At 32.2% G+C, this 13,907-nt stretch overlaps 1 long non-coding RNA gene across 2 annotated transcripts in view; it reads right to left on the reverse strand.

Moving 5' to 3' along the window:
- The window catches only part of LOC133848038 (uncharacterized), a 61,163-nt gene that overhangs the window by 21,088 nt on the left and 26,168 nt on the right, over window positions 1-13,907 (reverse strand). The window contains exon 1 of one of the 2 annotated variants that reach the window (XR_009895212.1): window positions 10,750-10,799. The exons of the other annotated variant lie outside the window; for it this stretch is intronic. This is a non-coding gene — a long non-coding RNA (uncharacterized LOC133848038). Of the gene's footprint in view, window positions 1-10,749; window positions 10,800-13,907 lie in introns of those variants that run through there. 2 annotated transcript variants of the gene reach the window in all.

Raw genomic sequence — 13,907 nt, forward strand, 5'->3', positions numbered from 1 at the left:
AGTTCATCAAATTATTTATACATAATTGGAATATATTTATAATAATACACTTTTGGTATATTAATATACTATATGCTTATAAGAATATGTATTTGGTCTACTAAGATACTACATTTTTGTGCTATTTTACAGCTTTAATTGTTTCATAGTTGTGACTTTATAATTTAAACAAAAAATGTAATAAAAACGTATAATAATACACATTTGGTATATTAAGATACCAAATATATTTGGTATACTAAAATACTATACTTTACGTTATTTAATAGCTTTTATTGTTTCACAAACAGAAGTGACTTTATAATCAAAAAATAGTGCAAATCAATACTAGAAAAAACAAAAGTGAAGCACATAAAATTAAAGATTTTTAAAAGAAAAGTTGTAAACAAAAACCCCCGTAATATAATGCGAACTAATGACTACCAAGAAAAAATGCTTTTTACATGCATATAAATTGAATGTAATACAGCCTTGCAATATAAAATTCGATTTTTATCAAAGCTTTTTTACTTTTATTACAAATATCCATATCTCAGGATCTTACTAAGCTACTGGTCTAATATTTGTCTCCCAAGTAGATTTTTTTCTATGCGCCTCAAATTCTGAAAGTTTCAGCAAAATCGCTTGACAATCTAGAAATGTACAGAGTATATTAGCTGATCGTGCATTTGCATGTGTGCAATTTTTTGTTGTCACTGAGATTACGTCACAATCGCAACACAGAGAGAGAGAGAGAAAGAGGAGAAAAAAGGGGCAAACCGCTTGTCACATTTGACTGGGATGAGGAATCGTCAGTTAGCCAGCTGTTGGTCGGTTTGTTGGTCGAGTGGCTAACCGACCAGCTGATGATGATGATGGTGGTGGTGGTCCGCAATGTGAACCGACGCTTTTCCCATGGTCAAGAGCATTGCGATACACTATATATATATATGTATATATAAATGTGTGTATGTATAAAGTACAGCTAAGTGCGATCTGCCAAGGCAGGGCATAAGAACAACTCAATCAAGTCAACATTTGCGAATCTTGGCTGGGAACCAAGCCAACACTTGCCACTTGCCACTTGCCTGCTGACTGACTGACTGTGACATGCCACTTGCTACTGCTTTGGCAGTGACTGCGACTGCGACTGCGACAAATGTGAGCTTAGCCAAGAACTCGAATAATGGACAGACACATAGCGACAACAATAATAGAAATTAACCTGGCACGAAGAAATGAAAACACAGCGCAAAAACAAACTTACAAAAAAAAAAACTAAAAGTCAGGCGATTAGTTGACCGTTTTGCAGAGATAGAGGAAAAATAAGAGCTAATGGAAATGGCAACAAAACATTCAGATTACACACAATTAGCACTGAAGAACAGCGTGAAATTGTTTGCTCTCAGAGATAAGAGATCAAATTAGCTTTCAACTGCCAACAATCATACCTAACAATTTTGCGCCAGCTTTGCAGCTGTCAAGGAAGTGTCGAGCCTCGCAGCAGCTGTATTCGCAAGCAATCTCATATAGAACATGGTCCGAAGATTGTCGCAGACGATGAGACTTCTTCTAGAAGGAAAGTAAAGCAAATATTCTCAAGCGCCACAATTTAGCTGATTACTAATAAGAAAAGAAACAAGAAATAAAGCTACATTTGAATGTGCTCGACTGTAATAAACTCGCTCCGCATCTCCATTAAGGCCATATTTAAGAAATAAACTTAAAATATGCCACAAATATACTGAAAATATACCATTCAATTCTAATAATAAACCGCAAATATACTGAAATTATACCCCAAAATACTATAATATGTATTGAAGAAATATACTAAAAATATGCCACATAATAAAATATATTAAAGGCTTTATTTGGTATTTTGATAGAGTACTACATTAAAAATATACCATACAGTATTAAACGTCCCAGATTGCCGTACAAAAACATTTCTTAAATAACTTCTACAATTTTATCTAATCGCAACAAAAATTGTAGTAATAATAATAATACTACATTTCCTTTTGTGTTCCAAAAATCGACTCTTGCTTCAAAATTATCCTTGTTATTGGATTCTTTGCGCTTTGCGAGGACGGATGAGAACATGGCAAAAATTGTAAAATAATAATAATATAGATTCAAGCAGCCTTTATTTTAAAACGACATATCAAAACATCAGTTGCACACTTTAAAAATTAAGCAAGGAGACACACGAGCAGCAGATGAGACATACAAAGATCAAGAATATAGATTCTAATTATATGAAATTTACAAAAATAATACTAATAAAGACAAACGTAAATTATAAAAGAATAATATTAGGAAGCTTTCTAGTAGACGAAAGTCATAGGAAAGCATCGAATCATTTCACAGATTACATAAAGCAAACATAAATTGCAAAAGAAGCATAAGCTATTAATATTTTGTTTTAATATTTGAGATTACTTGAAAAATATGACTATTCAAAATAAATAAACATAAATTATAAAAGGAGAATTAAGGAAGCTTCTGTCGCAGACGAAAATCATAGGAAATCATCATATCATATCACAATTTGTTTTTCTAATGATTACAAGAAGCAAACATAAATTGCAATATAAGAATATAAGCTGCAATTAAAGTTATTATATTTTGTTTTCTTATAATATGACCATTAAAGTTATTTCATCACAATAAATCATTGTAAATTTTTCGAATATTCTCCAAGATTACATAAAACTAAGCTTTCGCACAAGTTTTTTAGGCAGCTTCTGCTTAAGTTGGAATCTCAAGTTTCCTTAATACACCTGCCAGCAACAACGACAAGCTTATGGCTTAATGCTCAAATCTTCTTGGCTCATCTCGGACTTGAGGGCTGCTTTCGAAAAACATATTCGGAAGTTCTTTCATGGCATTTTTGTCATTTCATTTTTGTTGTTGTTGAATTTTTTGTGGGCATTTTCAATGCACGCTGCTTTGTTACCATTTTCATTCTTCGTTTTCTTTCATTTTAATAACAGTGACATTTGCCTATCAGCTTCGGGTTCGTGTAATATTTATGTGGCATTTTGTCACCGCTCTGTCCCATTTGGAATGACCTTTTGGGGTTTAGGGCGATACACACACACACATGACAACACGATTTTAACTTTAAAGAAAATTTAAATTTTAGCATAAATTTATGGCGCTGCTGTCGCTTGATAAAGGCGGCATTCTGTGGCCTGCATATCATTTAGATGCGATATACGCATACACTTTATATATATCAAGTATATAAATTCTATAAGTAGTTTATGTATCGGCTGCCGATGAAACGGTACTTTGATTGCTTACAAGTGGCCACAACAACAACAATAACAACAAAAAAGACCGTGAAGACCGCGCTGATAAGAAGTTCCCTAAAACCAAAAAAAAACAAAAACACTGACTAACTTAAAAGAAAATGAGAAATTAAATGAGACGCATGAGAAGAAAAAAGTCTAGGGAAATTTCTGGCACAAAATTGCAGTAAAGATTCCAAGGGAAATTTTTAGAATAAAAAACTACTAATTACAATATTTTAATAAATCAATTTGTAATTAGAAATTAAAGCAAATTTGTGCTCAATAAATGAAATTGAAAAGCTATTTGTACAAGAAAGCGTTATAATTACAACTGATTGAGAATAAACAAATTGCTGCATATATTTTAATGAAATTGTAAACATTGCTAAGAATTTTGGAATAAATATTTTTCATTTTCATATTCAACAAAGTATTAAAGTTATTGCGAATTATGATTAAATTTAAGCTGATGTGTGAAATCGATCAAATTTATATCAAATGTTGTGTGCAATTCAAATAATTTCAAAGAAATTTTCAATATAATTTAAAGTTTAAATATATTTGTATACTAAATATAGTATTTATTAAATATCTGACAATTAAGAAAGGAAAGTTGATTGTGCTCGCTACCTATTTTGAATATAAGCAAAAGAGTGCGTTATTATTTTTAAAATATACTTAATAATAAACCGCAAAAATACTAAAATATACCGAAGGCTATATTTGGTATATATACCAGCTTAAGCTACTACGAATTATAATAACTATAGTTATAAATCTTTAGCTTCAAAATCATGTTGTTATTCGATTTTAAATCGATTTGCAGGTTCTGAAGTAGGCGTGGCAAAGATTTGAAACAAACTTGATTTGTGTGCAAGCATAACAAATGCTGTCGAATAAAATAATATCTCTATCTCTTATAGTCTCTGAGATCTATGTGTTAATAGGGATGGACGGACAGACAGACAGACATATTTAAGTAAAGTATTTTCCTTGAACAATCCAGGAATTTGGCATTAATTATCATGCAGAATTCTCGTCTCACATTCTTCATTTAAAAGCATTCACCTAGCGCTCTTTTTTTTTCTATCTATCAAGCTCTCTAGTCCGCACAACTTTCGTACAATTCCTGTGCTAATTCATTCACAGAAAGTTGCTCCAGCTCCCACTCTCCCTCCTCTCATCTCTCTCTCTCTCACTCTCTTTCTCCCACTCTCTGTGTATTCTTTTGTCGATGAAAGAAGGGAAAAACTTGTCCACTAAATAAGAATTAAGATCGTCGTCGTTAGTTAGGCTTGATTTTTCGTTTGTTTGCATGTTTATTTGTTTTGTCTTGTGCTGTGCGGTGCTCTGCTCTGCTGTGGGTTGAGAAAATGCAGTCGAGTTAAGCTAAGCGATCGCATTTATCATCCATCGAGGAGTTTTTAAGCTTTGACCATCGCCAGCTATGAATGAACGAATGAATGAAAAAAGAAAAAAAGGGACTGAAGACTGTATTTTTTCAGTGTTGTTCTTTTCTAGTTTTGTGTTGCTTTTTTTTTATCAATCAGACGCCCTGCGGTGCACCGTGTTGACGTCTCTCTTATTACAACAGCATCATTATGGGGCATTAGAGCTATTAGTTTATTATATGGCTTTTTACCCATTCCAGCAACACAATTTCTTAAGAGGAGTGTCACAATAATGAACTGATTCTTTCACTGGGAATTTGCCTAAGCCTCTTTACATTTTAACATTTTATAGTTGATAGTTTATATATCACAAAGTCTATGCATAAATAACATTTATGATAGTATGATAAGTTTGATGGCGAAGCTTCTTAGCAACAGGAAGTTATGCAGGAAATTCGCCATTTAGCGAATTAGCGGCCAAAGCACATGACACAATTAAATAGCCAGAGACAAGAGACAAGAGACAGAAGCCAGCCCAGGCCAAGTGACCGGAGTTCAATTATAAAAGCGTTCATGTAATCTCAAAGTCAGAGTTAATGTTTTTTTTTTACCTTGAACATTAAAAAGACCCCCATTCCATCACACACACACACACTGTGTTGATGCTTTAAATGCTCAGTTACTGTGAGACTCAGTTACTTCGAATACACAAAAAAAATACACTCGCAATCGCAATCGTACTCGCATGTTGATTACCCGCTTTGTTATGTTCTCTGGCACCCAAAAAAAAACCAAAAAAAAACCGAAAACTACTCCATTCCCATTGCATAATTGTTGCCAAACGTCCAAAAAAAAATTCAATGCCCAGAAGCTAGACAAATGTTATATAAGAGCTCGAGTAACAGAAACAGAAACAAAGTAACTGGCAAAGTCGACAAGCAGTTAACCTATATTTTTGTTCTACCACACAATTTTTGAAAATACAAAATAAAATTATATTTTCTAATTTTTCAACAACTGTAAAACAACAATGTAAAAATGTCAGTAATATTGTTCTTAATATTCTTGAAATTTCTTGAATTCAAGTTTCATGTTTTAAGGCTCAAATTCAAGTTGCAAATCACATTTGATTACAAAGTAATAATACGCCCTGCCATCAATTTCTATATTTACAGGGTATAACAGCCATCAGGAAGAGAGTGGAAATGAGAGTGTACTATGATGTAAAACTTACACAGAAAATAAAAAAGACAACATTATGGCCCTGCGGTAATGACAACAACAAGAACAAGCAATAACAAGTGAAATACAGCGAATAAGAGGAAGAAGCACAACAACAACTCTCAGACCTAGCGAAAATGTTCAAGTTGGCCAAAAAAACAAAAAGGTAGAAAAAAACAAACGCAAGAGAAAACAAAAAAGAACTTAGCTAGCACTAGCTTTGCACGACAAGCTAATACCCTGGAAATAACAATACTTAAACAGAAAAAATGCAAAATGTAATCAGGGAGAATTGTTGTACTAATTTTAAAATATACCAAATGAATATAGGCAATATTTGGTATAAGTAGTATATTCATTCAAAAAATATATACCATAGAGTACAAAATATACCAAGTTGTTAATCATTTTTTCACTACAAATATCAAATACAAAGAAAACTAAAACTACTTAAACTACTTTTCCTCAAACACAAAATAAATTGTTAAAAAAAAAAGAAAATCAAAAAATAATAACAGAAAATAAAATAAATAAAAGTTTCAACAAAATAATAATTGTAAATTCCTCCCAACACTTTAGTTCAAAAAATAAGTATAGAAAACAAATGTAAATTGTAAAATTAAATTAAATTAAATTTCTTTGCAGTATTGTCTTAAGAAGTATATACCCTGTAATAAATATATAAAGGGTAGTTCCTAGCGAAATAAGTGCGCGATTCATGCACTTACTTTCAGTGAAAAAAGAATGCTATAGAAATAGCTTCCAACAGTCAACTAAATCAAACATTAGTTAGTTGAAATTTCTGCTTACATTTAAACCCTTATCAACAGATATTTGAATTTAATGTGCGGCAATTACAAAAAAAAAGACATGACTAAATTTTGGATTAAAGCCAGTGGAAAAACTAGTTAGTTTTTCAGTGTTTTCAGTAGTTTTCTCAGCTAATCGAAACACTTAACGTGGCGCAAAGCAGAATGGGCCAAAATAGTCGAGCCACTTATTACCACACAAGGTAGCTCCGAAAAAAAAACAACTACACTACAGAGGCAGACACTAGTCGTGTTTGACTTCAAGTACACACACACACACATCCAGAGAGGTGGAGAAGTAAAGAAAAAAAGAAACAAAAAAAAAACCGCCAAAAAGCAAACCAACCGACAACAACGACGACGACGGCGGCAACTGCACGTGATACATTCATCATGAACTTGAATTTGAATTTAAAGTTTAATGGTAAATCCATTGTTGCTGTTAGCATTGTTGTTGCTGTGGCTGTTGTTGCTGTTGTTGTTGCGACCCGTTGTCTGTGGCAGTAACTTCGGCTGGCAGGCAACAATTTGCGAGCACTTGCTACCATTGTTAGCTCAACTCGACTCAACTCGACTCGACTCGACTCAAGTCGACTTGAAAGGCGTTGCCCACGGGCAGCTCGGGCAAAAATATTTAGCCAGAAATGTTGCAGCAACAAGCAACAAGCGACAACAACAGCAACAATCGTTGTTGCTGCCTTTTTGTTTGCTCTTGTCACTTGCACTTGTTGTTAGCTCTTTAGAGTCTTTCTCTCTCTCTCTCTCTAGCTCTCCGTCATGGGATTATCTCTCAATCTATGCCATCACTATGGCTGCGAATTATTGTATAACTGTCGCCACAGCGTGTGCCACGCCCTCCAAAACTGCTACCTGGCACTCTGCGCACACAAACGCCCACGCACAAAATATGCAAAGATCACGCCCCCGAAAAAACCAAAAAAATTCAACATGAAAATACCCAACACAAGTTTGTTACCTAAGTCTTTTGTTTACTTAGAAAAGAGAAAAGACTTAAGCAACAAACTTGCACATTTGCACAAATTCCTTTCGCGCTGCAGCAGCCAAAAAGGTGTCACAAAAAACACACGCATTCAATAAATCTGATGTTGGCATGTGCAAGTTTGTTGCCTAAGTCATTTGTTTTGGCACTGGGCTAGCAAGTTCGTTGCCTAAGTCTTTGCTGTTGCAAAGTGCTTGGAAGTGCAAGTTCGTTGCCTAAGTCTTTCACTTTAGTTTTAAATGATGTTTAACTTACAACTGGAGTTGAAAATAATATTAACAAAATGGAAAAAATAGGAGAAAAAACCCAAAATATATAAAAAAAATATATATAATATATAAAATAAATGTTAAATATAAAAAATTAATATATAAAAAGTAAACTATAGAAAAGTGTAAAATAGAAAAAAATGTAAAATATATAAACAAAAGAGAAAAACAATATAAAACAAAATAAATATATGTATATAAAACAAATTTAATTTTTGAATAATAAAAAATTTAGAAAACATTTATATAAAATGTGTATAAATAGTATGCATTAAATATTTATAAATAGTAAATATTTGAAAATACAAAAACATTAATTATTTTTAAAATAATATATATATATTAGAAAATTAAGCAATTGACTATTCAATAAATATTTAAAAACAATAAATACTTAATGAAATATAGATTTTTAACTTTTTAATATTGATCAACTATTATTGAAATTGAAGACTTCAAGATTAATGAAATATTTAAGGTAATATATGTTAGAATACTGGATGCTAGGATGGCAAAAACTTGGCGATTAATTAAAGCATATTAATTCGCTCAACGTTTTGCCGTTGCAATGAAGAAGAGTAATGGAATGTTGCTTGATATATGTTTTAGTTGTAATAGTCGATTTAATAAGCTACGACATGGGTGATACGATGATCAGATGAGATAAGATAATGGCGTGAGTTGATATTATAAGACGCAGCAAAAGCATTGCACGTTCATCCAATATTAAGTAAAAGAGTCAAGAAATATCTAGTTATCATACACTCACACACACACACGCACACACATTGAGACTCAGACTGTGCCTACCATATGTGATATGTGGCCCATTCTGAGCTTGCCTGATTAATATGGCGAACAGGTCGAGTAGTCTAAAAAAACAACAACAAAAAACTACTAAAATAAAACAAAAACGTGCACAGCGCGTCTCGCAACTCTTGAAGGTACAACGACATTGTCAGAGAGACGACGACGACGACGACGACGACGGCAGAGCTCGAAGTGGGGGCAAACTGGGCAAACATAAATAAGTGAACACACATATATAGAGATATATATATTTATATATATACATATATAGTACAGTATAGTGATACAGGGCACAACCGACTGGGCAGCCGAGCTCTTTAAATGAATTATGAATTAAGTTTTTCGACTTGATGGCCACGTTGCCAACTAATTTCGACCTTGCATACAATTTTAATTAAATTTTTGTTGCTTTTTTTTTTTGTTTTTTCGTCAATTATTATTATTTTGTGTTTTTTTTTTTTTTTTTTTGGTTTTGGCATCGAGGAAAAAATAAAACAAAAAGAGGTGTTGACAGTGCGACGATGAAAATTTTGTAATGTGCAAGACGTGAGGTGCACAGTGCTTAGTGCCTAGTTGTTGTTGTTGTTGTTGTTGTTGTGGTTGTTAGTGTTAATGTTGTCGTTGTTGTTGCTGTTGTTGCTATTTAGTGTTATTGTTAGTATGTGTGCTTGGTTCTTGTCGCAACTTCAACTTGAACCGCAAAGTGTCAGCTAGATAAGCAACAAAATACAACATTGTCAAGTTCAGCACACAAAGTCGATTGCGAAATAGTTGGATAAGAATGCCGGCCACAAAAGCAAAGCAAAGCTTGACTTGCAAATACCCTTGAATGGTTGCTTGTTAAATCTAATTAAAGTAAATTACAAAATAAAGAAAAACGAAATTATTTTAATATGAATAAATAAAAAAAATAATTGAAATAGAAATAATATAAAAGAAATGCAAACAAAAAAAAATAATAGTAAAAATAAAATAATAGAAAATATAATAACAATGACAAAATTTCTTTGAATTAGTTTAGACAACAACAAATCAACTCACAAGAAATAAAAATAATAATAAATAAATAAAAAATACAAGCATAAATAATAATTTAAAAATAATTGAAATATATTAAAAAAAAAATAATAAAGAAATAACAACAATAAATAATATATAAATAATAAAAAATAATCATCAAAAAATAATACAAAACAATGATAAAAAACAAAATACTTTGAATCAGTTTAGATAACAAGAAACCAACTAACAAAAACAAACCAAAAAGCAATAAACAAATAAATAATAAAAAAGAAAACAATAATAAAAAAAATATAAAATAAAAAACAAATGTATAATAACAACATAATAAAAAAAATAATACATCAAAAAATAAAATAAAAATTAACACAATTAACAAACAAATTCTTTGAATTATCTTGGACAACAACAAACCAACTCACACGAAATAAAGAAATAATAATAAATAAAAAAAATAATAATAATACAAAATAAAATACAAAAATGTAAAATAAATTAACACAAATAAAAATAAATTGTTGGGATTATAGTGGAGCAAACAAATCAACTATCAGAAGACTTTTGGTTGGCAATTTCGGTGCATTTCCTTTCCATCATTTCTTATGCTAAATTCTAAAACAGCTTTATTGGAATTTATGCTAAATCTAATTGTCAAATTTATAATAGAATTACAGCCCACGAATTTGTATTAGTGAAAGAGTTCATATAAATAAACGAGTGAATATAAAAATATTGTAAACTAACATTAAAAGTAACTGTCTAAATTAATGCATGACAAAAGAACTTTACTAAAAATTGTCGATAGGACAAAATAACTAAATCAATCAATAAAAAAAATTAAAATTTTCAGCTCTTCAACCTTAAATTACTTTAAAGTCATACATCATTTAAAGACATACTTGATGTATGTTGCAAAATTTCATAATCATAAAGGCAGCATCAACTTACCGATCATCAATCCCATAATTTGCCTTCTTGAGCAACATAATTTTAATGTAACACTGCAATAAAAGTGAAAAGTAAAGAGAATGCAAAACAATTAAAGCCAAAAAACAATTTCAGTTTCAATTAGAGAAGCGAAAAATAGATTAAGAAAAAAGTATAACAAAACTAAACATGTTTATAGATTCGATAACGTACGAAAGTTGTGGAAAGTAACTGAAAAAAAGAAGAAAAAAAAAACCTTTAAATGTTTTGTGCATTGTTTCGCACAGCATCAACAGCGGATCTTTGTTGCAGCACTTGGAACATAAATTAGCATATGTAAAAGAGCACAGAACAACGTCTCCTGCTCCCCTCTTCCCACTTCCCCCTCTCAGGCTCTCTGTCTGTCTGTCAATGATATATACTATATATATTGGCAGTTCATTACGGGCACAACAAGAAAAACGCACACTGCGACCAAAATAGACACAGTGCTTGGGGGGTGGAGAAGTAGCAGAGAGGGGGAAGGGGAGGGGAGGGGAGGTTGAAGAAGTTTGCTGGCAACGTACAAAATTCCAGCGTCAGAAAAAAGTGAAGCGTTCATAAAACGGCACAAAAGGAAACAACAAACAACAAACAACGACAGCATCTGGAACTAAAGGAACTCTTCGCACAAGAGGATGCTATAGATGAAGGAGAGGGGGAAGGAAGGGGGAGGGACAGAGGCAGAGGGGGTTGGCAGACGAAACGGGATCCAAAAGCGAAAAGCCAAAAGCGACAAGCGATGCGACCAAAGATGTAACCAAAGTCCAAGCGCAACTTAAGAATCTGCAAAAGCGACTCAAAGAACAGGCTGCTGCTGCTGCTGATGTTGCTGTGGTTGTTGCTGTTGCTGTGGTGGTGGTGGTGATGGTGATGGTGGTGGGGTAAGGCTGCGACTTGGTTCGTTTGGGTTGGGTTGCTGCTGGGACTGAGGACTGAAGACTGCGATTGGAGTTCGGCTTCGGTCTCGTCTTCAATCGCATTGTCGCTGCTGTTGTTGTTGTTGTTGTTGTTCCTGTAGATGTTGCTGTTGTTATCAGGCGTGTGCGCCGTGCGCCGTGAATCCGCTATAACAGTGTTAGTACGTTAGTAGGTATACAAACAGGTAAAACAGGTATTCCAGCCCGCTCTTCATTTACTTTTTTTCTCTTTTTTTCGCTTCTTCTTCTTCTTCTTCATTGTATATTTCTTCTTACTTCACTTTACTTTAGCATTATTTTAGCGAAGCAACAACAACAACAACCACGACGACGAGCACGTCGCCGACGTCGATGACGACAATTGAGCAAATAAAGATAAAAGTAAAAAAAAGACAGAGAGAGAGAGAGAGAGAACGACGACGACGGAAAGAACAAGTAAAGGAAACGAAGCGCAAGCTACGTGCTGGAGAAGAAGAAGAAAAAGAAAAATATTACATAGACACGGAGCATAGACAGAGCAAGAGAGAGATAGAGAAAGAGAGGTGGATAGTCAGTGCTCGCTGGAGGTAAACAAGAGAGCACGAAGGTCCAAAAAAGAACACATTCTTAAAGACCTGCAATTACCGCACAGACACACCAGATGATGATCATCATCATCATCATCATCGTCAGAGTGCAACATCATGATGATGAGGCGCAGGCAAAGTTAAAGCCCAAAGCATTAATAGTGTTATAGGCTCTGTGCTCTGCGCTTTGCTCTGCGCTCTGTGTGCGCGCTCATGCGCAATTTCAAGTAACACCAACACACAGATATACACACACACACACACACACTTGCATAGAGATAAGCAGATACACGCAGCCAGCGCAAGAAGTTGGCAAGTGGCCCTGGTCTAGGTCTGGTTTATTGACCAGGATTAACTAACTGGCCAACGCGTTGCACAAATTAGAAGACCAATAAATGAATACACAATACCTACTCCACAAACACAGTAGATAAATTAATTAGAGTGCCAATAGCAAATTAAAAAACTAGGAAATAAAAATAAATACACCATGATTATCCCAAAAAAACTAGATCAAAGATGATTTAAAGTATAAATAGTAAATTAAAAATTAATAAAACAAAAATAAAGAAATAAAACATGAATACTAACTAAATCAATATAAAAATGAATACATAACAAATAATAAATAACTCATATATGCTAAATACATGAAATACAATTTAAACAGAAAATAAAAAATAAAAATATATAAAAGAAATAATAATAAATACAAAACTAAAACAAAAAAAAAAAGAAGTCAGGAAAAAACAATAAATATAACAAATAATAAAAAGGTAAATAATAAATACTAAATTTAATTTAATAATAGGAAATTAATAAAAATAAAAGAAATTAAAAAATATAAAAACGAAATAAAATGATAATAAAAATAAGAAGCATAAAGTAAATAACAAAAATAAATAAAAATAAAAAAAAGAATGAATGCACTAATAAAAATATAAAACAAATAATAAAAGAAAAAAATTAACACGAAATAAGAAAAAAAATTAATGAATGAAACAAATAATAAAAAGACATACATAACAAATTAACCAAGAAGCAAACAATTAAAATCAAAATAATAACTTATAAATAACATAAGAATAAATGCAACATGATTTAAGTTAAACGACTTAATAACAAACAAGAAAGCTACAGTCGAGTGTGCTCGACTGTGAAATACCTGCTAGCCATTGTGAATAAAAGCAAAACTGCGTGGTATAAATTTTCCAATATACCAAATTAATATACCACAAATATACTAAAAATTTACATGTGGCGATATTTGGTATAATGTTGTTGTGTAATATACCAAATTGATATACTTAAAATGCCAAACAAATATACCAAAGGCTATTTTTGGTATATTGGTATAGTACGACATACGAAATATACCATAGAAGTAAAAGCATACCATATTGTCAATCAAAGTCAATAAGACCCATAATAAGTAGATGTTTTTCCCAATACAATCCTATCTCTCTTTCCAAATTCTGCATACGATGTTATTAAAAAATATATTTCTTCTCAATACATTTTGAATAAGTTTGAACTAACATATAAGATAACGACACAGAATGTTGAAAACAAATTTTGTTTTCTTTATAATAAATCTGTGGTTAAGAGAATCCTTCAAAAAAATTAAAAAAAAATGCCACATTCCAAAGGATTA

The sequence above is a fragment of the Drosophila sulfurigaster genome, chromosome X (assembly GCF_023558435.1).
Source record: "Drosophila sulfurigaster albostrigata strain 15112-1811.04 chromosome X, ASM2355843v2, whole genome shotgun sequence".
Lineage (NCBI taxonomy): Eukaryota > Metazoa > Arthropoda > Insecta > Diptera > Drosophilidae > Drosophila > Drosophila sulfurigaster.